Raw genomic sequence first — 13,990 nt, 5'->3', positions numbered from 1 at the left:
ACTGTATAGAAAAAAGAACTGAGATTCAGACAAAGTGACAAGCTCAAGGTCAAATGGCTAATGCAGTTTGAACCCAATAAAAACCTTGCAAAAAGACATAAAGCTACAGTTTTCCAGAGAATATCATCAAAGGTATATGAAAAACTGTTATGTCTTATTAGTCATCAAAAACTACATATTAAAAACAAAAAGGTTTATTTTATGGCCAGTGTCTACTTTAGTAAATGTTCTGCATGCACTTGAATAGAATTTGGATATTTTAGTTGTTGAATAGAATGTCCTATAAATAGTAATTATGACAAGTTGGTTGATACAATTTCATATAATTGCTATTTTTTTCATCTACTTCTATCATGTGCTACTGAAATATCCAACCATAATTATGGATTTGTCTATTTTCTCCAGTTCCACCTATTTTTATTTTACATATTTTGGAGCTTTGTTATTATGTGCACATACTTTTAGTATTTTTAAGTCTTTTTGATGAATTGACCCTTTTATCATTATGAAATGTCCCCCTTTATTGCTAGTTATATCTTACTTTGAAGTCTACTTTTTGATATTATTACAATCACATCAATTTGCATGGTGTTTTTTCCATTTATTTTTTACTTTTAAGCTGTTCTTATGTTTAAAGTATATATCTTATAAATGCCATATAGTGGAGTCTTGCTTTTTTTCTTTAATGCTGATAACCTCTGCCTTTTCATCAGAGTGTTTAATCCATTAATATTTAAGTGGGTTGAATAGCATCCCCACAAAATTCATGTCTCCCTAGAACCTCAGAATGTGGAAATTTTGGCTTTGCAGATGATAGTTAAGGTGAGATCTTTCCAAATCAGAACAGAACCAAAATCTAATGACTGGTGTCCTTATAAGAAAAGGAGAGGACATGCACAGGGACACAGAGAGAAGAAGACCATGTGAAAAGACAAGCAAGGCAGCTACAAGCCGAGGAACATGAAAAATAAGCAGCATTCACCAGAAGCTAGGAAGGAGGCATGAGACAGTTTGTCCCTGAGTCCCCAGAAGGAACCAGTGTTGCCCAATGCCTTCATTTTGTAATTCTGGTCCCCTGAACTGGATGAGAATAAGTTTCTGTGGTTTTAGGCCACCTAATTTGTGGTCATTTGTTATGGTAGTGCTAGACACTCACACAATATTTACTGTAATTATTGATATAGTTGAGTTTATATCTGCCTTCTAGCTTTTTGTTTATTTCCCATCTGTTTATTTCTTTTTCCTCCTTTCCTATTTTGATTTTTTTAAGTTTATTTATTTATTTATTTATTTATTTTGAAAGAGAGAAAGAGAGAGAGCACACATGCATGCACAGGTGAGGGGCAAAGAGAGAGAGAGAGAGAGAGAGAGACTCCCAAACAGGCTCCATGCTATCAACACAAAGCTCAGTACAGGGCCCTGTCTCACAAACCAAACCATGAGATCACGACCTGAGCCAAAATCAAGAGTCAGACACTTAACTGACTGAGCCACCCAGGCACCCCAGTTTCCTGTCTTTTTAGTTTTAACTAATATAATGCTTTTCATATTCCATTTTATTTCCTCTGCTGGTTTTTTACCTATATTTCTTTGTTGTATACATTTTGTGGTTGATGTATGGATTGTAATATGGCTTATCCCAGTCTACCCAGAATTAATATTATACCACTTCACATACAGTGTCTAAATGTTACAACAGTATTATTTCAGTAACTCTTATCTTTTGTGCACCCAGTTTCTTCAGTTTCCTCTCCCCTCAAGCCTCCCGTTTTCTGTTCCCATCTTTCCCAGTACCAGATGATCTAATGGTAAAGCCAGATTTTTGTGTCATTTCAGAGTTGGGCCTGTCGTTCACTTTTGTATATTTAGGAAGTGACTGAGAATCTACATAAAAATTAATCTGTTTAGAGAAAAGTGTGAGCCTGCAGCATCACTAGTGCTCGGGTCAATGGAAGGAGAAAGGACTAGATGAAAACCTCAAACCAGGATCACCAGGAACAGGAAGGAAGATAGGAGTGGGCTTGCCTGGGAGAGTGGTGTGAGCTGAGGCCGGGGGTCCAGTGAGGCCTGAGGTCACAGGGCCTCATGGGCCTCCCTCCTAAGGAGCTTGGGTTTCACCCTGCTGGAGATTTTTAAACCTACTAATGGAAATTAAGCAGGGTGTGACATGATACGGTCACTGGCTGAGCTGTGAAGAGCCTGTCTTGTAGGACAGTAAAAACAGAGGCGAAGAGGCCAGTCAACAGGCTCTTGCCATTACCCATGAACTGCAGATGGGAAAGACATTTGTCTGAACTTCCCCAAAAGCCTGTTTTAAAGCTCCATTCCCCAGAATCGGTGCGTGTAGTTGATAAGGGAACAGTCTCAGATCGTGTGATGAAAGAGGAAATGGACTGTTTGCACCCCAGCCTACGGAGCCAGCTGTCAGATGTAACAAATTGCCTTTACCTGAAGCACAGAGGAAGCAGAGACTAGCTACTTAGAAGAGCCGATTCCCTCCTCCTCGTGACCTCCGCAGTTGCCGTGGGCACAGCCAATGTGGACAAGGCCAAGTATTAGGGTTGCCTCTTGGTTGCCTTGGCAATAGCTCATTCCAGCTTTTCTAAAGTTAAGGAAATCCTCTCCCAAGTTGGAAAAGCAGTCCTTGAAGTATTTGGCTGCGATGCAAACTGTTGCCAAGGCACTGGAACAAATTTTCAAGGGCGTCTGAAGGAAAAACCTGCCTCTTTGAAGGCTCACTGACCTCTTTTGTGAATGTCAAAACAGGTAACACAAGGCACCTCCCTTTCAGGAGCTCTTGCGGGGGCCACTCTCACAGGTAGAAGCTGGGGGCCCTGAGAAGCTGACGGCCCTCAGTGATGATCTCTCTTTGGTGTGGTGGCAGAGTGGTGACCGGCAACTCCCTCTCCCCAGCCTGGACCTTCTCAGTCCAGCTGGGCCTGAGCTGTCCACAGGCAGACGAGGCCGGCATAGCTCAGGCTGGCCGCCAGCGTCTTTTTGGATGGTTTCTAGCCAGGCTGCCCCATGGGAATGCTCCAAACATTTTTTTTATCAGGTAGCTCCCTCAAAGCATGAGGCCGCATTTCCTAGCCTACAGCCTATATAACGGTAGCTCTGGTTCCTTGATTTCCTGAGCGGGAGTGGAAGGGTGCCATGGGCATGAGGGCCATCTCCAGTTTCCTGGCCTTGGAGGTGCTGTTAGCAGACCGCAGTTTGATACCTGGAGTCCCTGCCAGAACCCATGGATGAGAGTTCATGGCCTGTGTGCTCTGCCCACAGCGCTGAGGGTCTAATTAGTATGACAAAGAGAGGCGTCCAGCTAAAATTACCAACCCCTCCAAATGGCAAGGAACCCAGCACCCAAGAACTTAGATAACTCCTGGTATTGTCTCATCTCATGAGTTGCATGTGATCACGAAAACAAATTACTCACCCCAGAAATCACAAAGGAAGAAAACATGAGGAAAGGAGAAAAGGGGAAGGTTGTCTTCTCCCTGCAATGAAAGATGTATAACTAAGCATAAACTAGGGTCAGAACTGGGGCGCCTGGGTGGCTTAGTCGGTTAAGCGTCCGACTTTCACTTAGGTCATGATCTCGCGGCTCGTGGGTTCGAGCCCCATGTCGGGCTCTGTGCTGACTGCCAGCTCAGAGCCTGGAGCCTGTTTCAGAGTCTGTGTCTCCCTCTCTCTCTGACCCTCCCCTGCTCATGGTGTCTTTCTGTCTCTCCTAGAAATAAATAAAAATATTAAAAAAAAAAAAAACTAGGGTCAGAATTTTGTCAGTGTGACTGAAGTTGAATTTCTGCTTGGGATGGAAGATCAGGAAATGATTTGTGCAGCTTATTAATAACTTAATCATGATCTCTGCAGTTCTCATCATGAATGAGCAATACCCTTTCCCACAGGCACAGACCTCAAGCCGAAACATGGGAGCGGGCACCATGGCAGCACTGGGCCTCCACCTAGGGGTCTCTACATAAGACGGTGCCGGGGTGATTTTCAGTAGTAGGCCAGTTGGGCGTGCCAACGTGAGGGTGAGGCATGGCGGTGAACGCCTCCGGCTCCAGGTGCAGTGGGAAAGCTGACCTGTTCTTGGCATCTCCCATCTTCCCTACGGGGCGCTCCTGCTCTTCTCTCACTTTTCTCTCTCCTCTCCCTCCCTTTCTAACACAGTCTTCCACCCACAGTCACAGTGCGCTGTTTCCTGTGAAGGGTGTGGCTAGATAAGACGTTAACTAAAAAAAGCATATCATGTGCACAGCCCCCACTCACCGATGAGGTTTTCACTAGTAACTAGAGGACTCTTTAAAAAAAAAAACAAAAAAACAGAACAAAAGCATTTTTTCCATTATGAGAAATGACCCTTGTTAACATTTCAGTATAATTCCTTTCATTCATACTCTGCATAATTTTCATGTGGACTTTTGAGTGTAGTTGAGATGACAGTGTCTGATTATGAAGCCTACTGTGTTTTGGTCTATCAAGCATTTCCCTCAGATTGTTATAGACTCATGGGAAGGATTTTTTAAATTTATGTATTTATTTTGAGAGAGAGAGAGTGCCAAGCATGGGAGGGGTAAAGAGAGAGGATCCCAAGCAGGCTCCATGCTGTCAGCACAGAGCCACACAGCCGACGCAGTCTCATGAACTGTGATATCATGACCTGAGCTGAGATCAAGAGTCAGATGCTTAACCGACTAAGCCACCCAGGTGCCCCAGGAAGGACCATTTTTAAAGGTACATGTAATATTTCACTAATTGGATGGATCATAGTTTATATAACTCCTTCTTTATTATTGTAATTCCTCTTATGGAAAGAATTGTCTCAACTTAGAATAACAATAGAATAATAATGATGATGATAGAAGTAATAATAACAGCTAACGTGTATTAAATAGTGACTAGATGCCAAGNCGAGTGCAAGTACGGAGCTCCTTACTTCTCCGCCATCTTGCCCCCTCTCCAGTGTTCTGTATTTATTAACACGCTTGACCCTCATAGCAAACCTTAAAAGAAGAGTACTGGGGCACCTGGGTGGCTTAGTCGGTTAAGCGTCTGACTTTCGCTTGGGTCATGATCTCGCGGTTCGTGGGTTCGAGCCCCGCGTCGGGCTCTGTGCTGACTGCCAGCTCAGAACCTGGAGCCTGTTTCAGAGTCTGTGACTCCCTCTCTCTCTGACCCTCCCATGCTCACGCTGTCTCTCTCTCTCTCAGAAATAAATAAAACATTAAAAAAAAAATTAAAAAAAAAAAAAGAAGAGTACTGTTGATTTCACCACCACTTTGCAGATAAAGACACTTGGGTGTAGAGAAAGTGAGGAATTTGCTGAAGTTCCAAGCTAGAAAGTGAGAGAGCAGAGCTGTGAGTCCATGCACTTTGGCTCCAGAACTTGGAGTTTAAACCACCGTGAGATGGATGGTAAGGCCAAGGGCCCAGGTCTGAACCGGAATCACAGGTTCAGAGTTCAGGGATGAGGGTAGAGTGCTCAGCATGAGACAGGGAAAGAAATTTATGGTTGAAGCAAAAGAGAGTGGCTGGGAAGAAAGAACAGAGAAGAGAAAAGAATCAAAGAATGATGTGGGAAACGCCAAGAAAAGAAGTCTTCAGTTGTAGGGAAGCTTAAAACAGGACTGTGGAGAACAGAAATGTCTAGAGTGGATTTTTAACAACAGCTTTATTGAGGTATAATTGACATAAACTGTTCATACTTACCCTAGACCATATGATAAGTTGAAACCACCACCACAATCAAGATGAGCAGATCTATCACCCCCAAAGTTTCCTCACACCATTCTGAAATCCCCCACCCACCCAGGCAGCCACAGATCTTTTTTCTGTCACGATAGATTAGTTTGCATTTTCTAGAATTTCATGTAAACAAAATCATACAGTATGCCCTCTTTTTCTGTCTAGTGTCTTTAACTCAGTGTAATGATTTTGAGATTCATTCAAGTTTTAGTGCATTTCAATAGCTTATCCTTTTTATTTCTGAGAAGTATTCCATTATATCAATATATCAGATATTTTTATCATTCACCTGTTGAACATTCAAGTTGGTTCCAATTTGGGATTATTACACATAAAAGTGCTCTGAACATTCAGAGTATGAAATATGTTTTCATTTCAGTAAGAGTGGAGTGGCTGGATCATATATATACTTTTTAAAGAAATTGTTTTCCAATTTGACAGTAAACTATTTAAAAAAATTGTTTTCCAAAGTTTTTGGACCAGAAATTATGAGAATTCCGATTCTTCCACATCCTTACCAACACTTGTATGGTCAATCTTTTAAATTTTTAACATTTCAAAGATGTGTAGTAGTACTTAATTGATTTTGATTGACATTCTTCTAATAAATTATGTTGAGCATCTCTTCCCGCACTTATTTACCTTTTTTCCTTGATGAAGTGTCTGTTACAGTATTTGACTATTTTTCTTATTGAGTTTTTTATTGAGTCTAGGGTTATTTATAAATTTGGACAGAAGTCCTTTCTCAGATATGTGATTTTCAACTACTTTCTTCCAGTCTGTGGCTTAACTTTTCATTCTACTCACTGTATCTTCTGAATTTTGATGCAGTACAATGGTTTTCTTCTATGAATCGTGCTTTTGGTGTCATAGCTGAAAAATCTTTGCCTAACTCAAGGTCACAAATGTAGTCTCCTATCCTTTCATCTAGAAGTTTTATATTTCTAGCTTTTACATTTAAATCTGTAATCTGTTTTGAGTTCATTTTGTGCACAGAGCAAGTATGGACCACAGATTGTGTTTCTGCATATGGAGACCAATGTTCCAGCACCACTGGCTAAAATCATCCTTCTGCCACCAAATTGCCTTTGTACTTCTGTCAAAATCAGCGGGCCATATATGCGTGAGTCTGTCTTGGAATTCTGTATTGCTTCATCGATCCATAGAGCTGTCTTTATACCAGTATCACAACATCTCGTTTACTGTAGACTTATAATACATTGTGAACGAAGGTCGTATAAGTTCTCAGACTTTGTTATTCTCCAGAGTGTTTTGGCTGTTCTAGATCCTTTGCATTTCCATATGTGTGTTAGAATCAGTTTGTGAAGTCCTGCAAAAAAAAAAAAAAAAAAGCCTCCTGGAATTTTGACTAGCAGTGTGTTGAATCCATAGATCAGCTTAGGGAGAATTGTCATTTTAACAATATGGTGTGTAGCTCTCCAGAAAACAAAGTGTTAAATGTTTTTGGTATGTGCTCATTTTAGCACCTAGTTTTTCAGTTAAATCTTAAAGTGGTAAATATATGCTCATAAATGTTTTGTGGTGTGTGTGTGTGTTTAGAAACTGTTGAAAGGGCTAAATTTCATGTTGTGATCAACATGATAGGGTCAAAGCAACATGTGTGGAGCCAAAAGCATAGGACTATGGGAGGGCGAGTCCCTAAGGATTGGTAGAAATTTTTCAGTGGACCTCCGCAGGCAGTAAAACTAATGTTATTATGTTATGTTCGTATGTTAACATGTTCCAGAAAGATATTACCTAGATTTCAAGGGCCAGCAGTGCTTCTAGTGACGTTGGAGTCATAGATGTAAAACCCCTTCCAGGAAAAAGCAAGCCCTCTCACCATATCACCTCAGGTCCGGAATGATAAAAGTGGTTATAGGTCCAGCCAGAAAATCTGTTCATGTCTACTCCACATGATATGAAGCCCTGTAACATTGGATCACACCTCATTTTCCTAGCAACTAATGATACATGTGCCCTCCGCCACCTCATAATTTTATTGAGGTTTGAAAAGTTGACAGCTATGAAGTTAGGAAAGTCTTTCTCTGTCTTCCTCCTCCCATTTTTCTTTCCTTCATTTTAAATGTCAGTCCTGGGTGCCTGGGTGGCTCAGTTGGTTAAGCATCCAACTTCAGCTCGGGTCATGATCTCACGGTACGTGGGTTTGAGCCCCATGTCGGGCTCTGTGCTGACAGCTCAGAGCCTGGAGCCTGTTTCAGATTCTGTGTCTCCCTCTCTCTCTGACTCTCCCCTGCTCACACTGTCTCTCTCTCTCTCTCTCTCTCTCTCTCAGAAATAAATAAAACATTTAAAAAATAATTAAAAAAATAAATGTCAGTCCCTTTCTGATACATTGATTGATAGAAATATCTGGCATCCGCCTTCCCGTCATCCCTCCAGGATTCTGGTATACCCTTGGAGGGCTCACTCCTCTTACTGATCACTCACACAGAGTTGTACCAGGTTCAAAGCTCGCCTATCTCTACTTGCTTCTCAAGCCATGGAAAAGACTGCTGACTTCTGACAGTTGCAAAATGTTTCCCCGTCTGTACTTTTTTATGTGGCCAGTCTCAATTGCACAATCCCTAGGTCAGGAGGGTAAAGCTTGTTCCTAGGACAAGAATTCTGTTTTATTTTTCAGTAGTTCCTTTGCCATGAGATAGAGTTTCTGTAGCTACTACCTTCCTTGTGTCCATCAGGAACTGAGCCACAGAATGACAAAATGCACCCTCCAGCAAGGACCTGGAACGCTCCCTCTACAGGGGAGCAAAATGAGCATATAAACTATGGTCCCCCAAAAAGAGAACTATTTCAGTCTATGTTCACAGCCCCTTCCTTCTAGGAATGGTTTTGGTCACTTGCAAAGGAGAGCATTCACCTTGCCCTGAGCCTCCTTGAGGACAGGGTCCGGGCATCCCCTGGAAGTCCCCCCCCCGGATCTAGAGCCTAACCTGAAGCCTGCAGTGTGGACTCCAGTGCTTTCTGAACCAAAAAACAGGAAGGAAGTTACTTCCTGGTACCTTCAGGGCTCTTGTCCTGACTTACTCAACATTTGTGTCAGTGACTTGCTGGAAAACGGAAAATCAAAGAATTAGATAGTCAATGTTACAGAAAGAAATCAGCGCTCACCAAATATTTCTCTCTTCCTAGCCTACATTTCCCAGCCTCCTTTGAAGTTAGGTTGGGGTCATATGACTGGTTCTGGCCAATGGGTTGTGAGCCAGGCACCTCCTCTGTCTTTTTTCTTCCCCGGGGAGCCCCCTGTTTCAGGTGGTCCTGCTACAGGATAGAGGGGGGCGGCCAGATCCACACTGAGCTTCATGTAAATGAGAAATAAGCCTTTGTGTGTTAAGTCACTGAGGTTTAGGTTTTGTGTGTTAGGGCAGCTATTATTAACTTTGCCAATGAATGCGGCCAACTTCTCAATGCAGTTGAGAAATAGTCTCATAGCACGAAGAGGAATCAGGGTGAGCAGGGCTGTCAGCCGCCAGGTGCCGTTAACTGAACTGCAGGGAGCCACTGGGGCCACCTTTTTTGCCTTGGGTGTTTCTAAAAGAAAAGTGAACCTGAGCTCACAGACGCCACTCAGACAACAATCCCCAAAATACAGTGGAAGCAGACTTCCTGTGAATATACTAATGATGTCTTGGAGCCGGAACTTAGCATTCCGTCTAAAGGAGACCTTATCACCTGCACATTTACCGTGCTTTGAGGTGCAGACGCGGCAGTCGGAAGCCTGCGCTGGTCCTCCCGCAGAGCCCAGACAAGGACGCTTTCCTTCACAGGCTTACAGAAGGGTTTCCGTTCTCGCCGCGGGGTGACATCAAAACTCCTCTCCGCAACAAAGCCAAGGCAGTGTGTACTTGCTGCTCACCATGGACACTCTCCGGCTCATTACCAAGGAGGAAGGAGCAGCCTCCCTCTGTAGAAAGACCGGAGGTGGTGTTTATCTGATGCACTGGTTACACAACACTGTCTGCCTCAGAAATTACAGCGAAATGGGAATATCAGCAACACCACCAAAAATAAATAAAGAAGGAAAGCTGTCTCTGGCTCCAAGCTTACCTAGATTTGCCTTCTGGGATCACAAAGAGCATGTAGAAGATTCCATCAGGGTGGGAGTCCTCTTCAAGAGGAACAGGTGTTCATGTAGAGAGAATTTGAAGTTGCAGCTTGACCATATTTCCTTTTATACAGGATTGCTCCCTTTTTTGGAGCAGCAGTGACCCAATCCATTTAGAGCTAATTGCTTTAGTAGCAACATGAGCTCTGGGAAAAAAGAAAAGGGATTTTGAAACAGCACAATAGTGTCAGAATGGCAAAAGCCTCCACGTCTAAAAGAAGGAAAGAAGGGGTACGTGGTGGCTCAGTCGGTTCAGTGTCCGACTTCAGCTCAGGTCATGATCTCACGGGTCATGAGTTTGAGCCTTGCATGGGGCTCTGTGCTGACAGCTCAGAGCCTGAAGCCTGCTTCAGATACTGTGTCTCCCTCTCTCTCTCTCTCTCTCTCTCTGCCCCTTGTCTGCTTGTGCTCTGTCTCAAAAATAAATTAAAAAATAAAAAAAAAATAAAAGAAGGAAAGATACTCAGGTTGGTTGTCCGCTCGCCTTAGAGATCAGGTGCTTTAGAATTCTTCCAGATTGATTGGGTTCGAGCCCTGCGTCAGGCTCTGTGCTGACTGCCAGCTCAGAGCCTGGAGCCTGTTTCAGTCTGTGACTCCCTCTCTCTCTGACCCTCCCCTGCTCACGCTGTCTCTCTCTCTCTCTCTCTCCTAGAAATAAATAAAACATTAAAAAAAAAAACAAAACATTAGAATTCTTCCAGATTGAGGATGCAAAGAACTTTAGACACTGAGCCAAAATGACAGCCTCATGTGGCAGGATCAAGTGACAGTTTGGTCAGGATGGTTTTGTTGTTCTGGCTGCATAGCTGCCCAAGTTCCTTGTTGTTCAAGGAGACCAGTTCTAATGGGTTCTTGGTAGTGTCAGGACAGTCCCCGGGAGAGCAGGCTGCTTTCTGCCAAGCAGCTGTGTGAGGGTGGCGGCGCAGGGGCAGTTTCGGGTGTGGAGGAGGCATGTCCTGGGAGAGCCCAGCTGGTGGTGGCCCGGTGCAGTCATTGCAGGCATCCCGGTCCAGTCGGTCCACACAAGGCCGAGGCAAGAGAATTTCCTACTGCTGCCGTAGGCCAGGCGATCTCAGGTGGCGAACAAGGTACCTAGCCTGGCTCTTTCTCCAACCCCAGGGCCGCTTGCAGCCCATGGTTCTGGCGCATCAAGGGGCTGAGAAAGGTGGGTCAGAAGTCAAAAAACAGGATGGCGACAACAGGCAGTGTATTCCATCGTGTTTCTTGTCCAGAACCAAGTTTGTTTACCTAGTAGAACAACTGCAGATGAAGCTGCCAAAATGTCATAAAATATATTGACAGATGAAGTAATAGTCTATCTGGGGTTTGCTTGAAAAGAAGCAAGGGGTGGGATGGGCGTGAGATTAGGGATACAGCAGGAGTTGAGGTTAGAGATGGAGCAGGGGTCACTAGGAGCTGGCAGTTGTTGAACGTGGGTCATGGGTATATGGGGGTAGTATTCTCGTAGGATGGCCGTCCAGCTCAAACAAGCTATGGATGCACAGTGCTCAACAGACAGTCACTTTTAGCCCCAGTTTGCACTTGAGGATGTGACTCTCGGAGTACGAAAGTCACTTGCCTGAAGTCCCATATCTAGGGAGCAGTAGAGCTCCGTCTGTAACTCACACCTCTTTCATCCCAAAGCCTGTGCGCTCAGCCTCTCTTCTTCTCTTTCTACCCTACCTTTTTTACCCTCTGCCCTCTTACAGTTTTCTGTGATTTACCCCTACTTGGCTTCTCTTTTCTCTTTCAGAGTTGCATTTGCTAAATCTCCCCTCCTCCCAAGAGCCCTGAGTGGACCCAACCCTGGTTATAAAGGCAAATTTCTCAATAACTCATTCAGTGGACACCTGAGTGCCAGGCATCGAAGGCGGCGCTAGGGTGGCAGAGGCGAAAGACCCAGCCGTCAAGGAGCTCGCGGCTGTGGACAGAGGCTAATGAGCGAAGGATCCTGGAGCGCCCACCATGCACCAGAAGTCTCAGATGGGCACCCGCAGATGTAGAACATGCAAGGCCCCCCGCATTCAGTGAGGAGTCCGAGGTGAAGGTGAGCTAGACGAACCAGGACACGGGACAGTGGCAGGTAAGCCAGTAACCGTAACAGACCTTGTCAAGTGCTGTCCCTGCGTTAGAAGCCAGGGCGGGGTCTTCAGAAACACAACACAGGGATACCGGAATGGAGTCTTAATGCACAGGAAGCCTGGAGAAGAGGGATGTGCAGCCTGTAGGGGGAGTGCAGAGCCAGAGGCAAGGCCTGGAGGCATGCGCCACAGTGGTGCACATGGTGCTACGTCTGGAACCAAAAGTGTGAGCAAGAAATGGTGGCGTCCGGAGCAAAGTCACAGAAACGTCATCTGCCATCCTAAGGTGCCGAGGCTCTACCGTGGTGGCCTGTGCGTCTCCTACACTCTCCTGATAAAAATCACACAGGGCCAGTGTTAGAAGCTGCTTTCCAAGTGCAAACTCAGGCCTACGGCATCCCAGTCTTTGGAGGAGAGTCTTCAAATGAGCCATTTTAACAAACCCTCAGGTGGTTCTCAGGATCGGGCAAATTTGGGAAGATAGCCTGCAGGTGATGTTGGACAATGGAATATATTATTTCACCTTCTTTTTCGTATTTTTTCCTCCCTTTTTATTAGGGCTTGTGTCTGCAGTGCACACTAGCTGTAGATTGAACACCGCAATGGTAATTGGGGTAGAAGGAAACGAGAGGATGAGTCCTGGAGGGTGGGAGTGGGGAACAGAAATTTGTATGGGTCAGAAAAATTATGTTTGCAGCCATCTGGCAAACGGCACTAGAGCATGTCCTGATGAAGAGACAGAGACTGTCTCCTCGCGTCCGCAGGAGTGCTGGCAGAGTGCTCAGAGAGAGTGCTGGGCGATTTGGCAACACGATTCTATACGTGCGGCGTGTACGTGGGCTCAGAATTAGGTTTCATAATGCCAAGTCAGGGCTGCTAAAGCTTCCCGTGATGGAAAAACGCTCCCTATGTTAAGTCTCTTGGCTTTGGACAGTTCAGAAAGGATTAGAGGGAAATTCAACTGCAATTCAGTGTTGATACCAAAAAAAAAAAAGGGTGTGGGGGAGGAGTGGGGAGAGATAATGCCAAAAAATGAAAACTCATTTTAGCTCTTTTATTAAAGCCAGATGTATTTTAGGCCCTGTTTCTAGGCAACTGCATAATGGTAATATTCTCGGATCCTTTTTTAAAAGATTCACAACTGTCAGAGTCAGTAAAGGTCGGAAGGTAATTATAAAGTAATATGGACGACATACTTGTGGCCAGCATCGCGGGGGAAGTGGTGACGTTTTGTATTTTACATTCATTTTCAGAAACTCCAAGGTCTTCCTTGGCGCACTTTAGCATGCCCCTCCGTCAAGACCGCTGACCCAATCAAACTTGAATGTGACGTGGCATTTCACCTCTGAAATCATCCATCCAGCATTGATGAGACCCCCACCCGCCATGTGCACAACCTTCCGTGGGATGTCAAGAGGGTGTAACAAAACGTCTAAGACAAAGTAGAACCAATAAGGAACTTTTTAGCTGGAAATTTGCCTTAGAGGGCAGCCCAACAGGCTCCACATTAAGATAAGGAAACCGAATCCAGAGACAGGAGGGAGAAAAAGAGAGAGAAGGAAACGAAAATCTATTAAGCATGGACGTGCTGCTAGGCGGACGTCTTCTAGCTAGTGTTGCCTTCATTCGTAATTGTGTGTGTGACCTTGGGACAAAGAAGGAAATTAACATCTATTGAGTTTCACATACATTAGCATCTGACTTTGACAATAATTGCATCAGGTGTTAGGTATCAAACCTGTTTTAAAAAGACGAAGCCAGGGCTTACAGAGGTTAAGTCTCCCTGGCTCCCCAGCTTACTGCTTATGTGACCTTGGAGAAGGTCGTGGAAGTCTGCACCTACAAACTGATGATAGTAGCCCACTTTGCAGGGTTCTTTCCAAGATTAAGCGAGGTGGCTTGTGTGAATGCCTAGTACAGGGCTGGGGATTTGCTAGGTAAAATTGTTGATCTCAAAACCTTCCATTCCACAGGAGGAGAGCTGAGTCCTCACCGTGGCCCTACGGGCCCGCACCACCTGGAAACTCCCCTTCTC

The sequence above is a fragment of the Crocuta crocuta genome, unplaced genomic scaffold (assembly GCF_008692635.1).
Source record: "Crocuta crocuta isolate KB4526 unplaced genomic scaffold, BGI_CrCroc_1.0 scaffold854, whole genome shotgun sequence".
Classification (NCBI taxonomy): domain Eukaryota; kingdom Metazoa; phylum Chordata; class Mammalia; order Carnivora; family Hyaenidae; genus Crocuta; species Crocuta crocuta.
The sequence above is the reverse complement of the archived record's forward strand: the minus strand, read 5'-3'. Positions refer to the sequence as shown.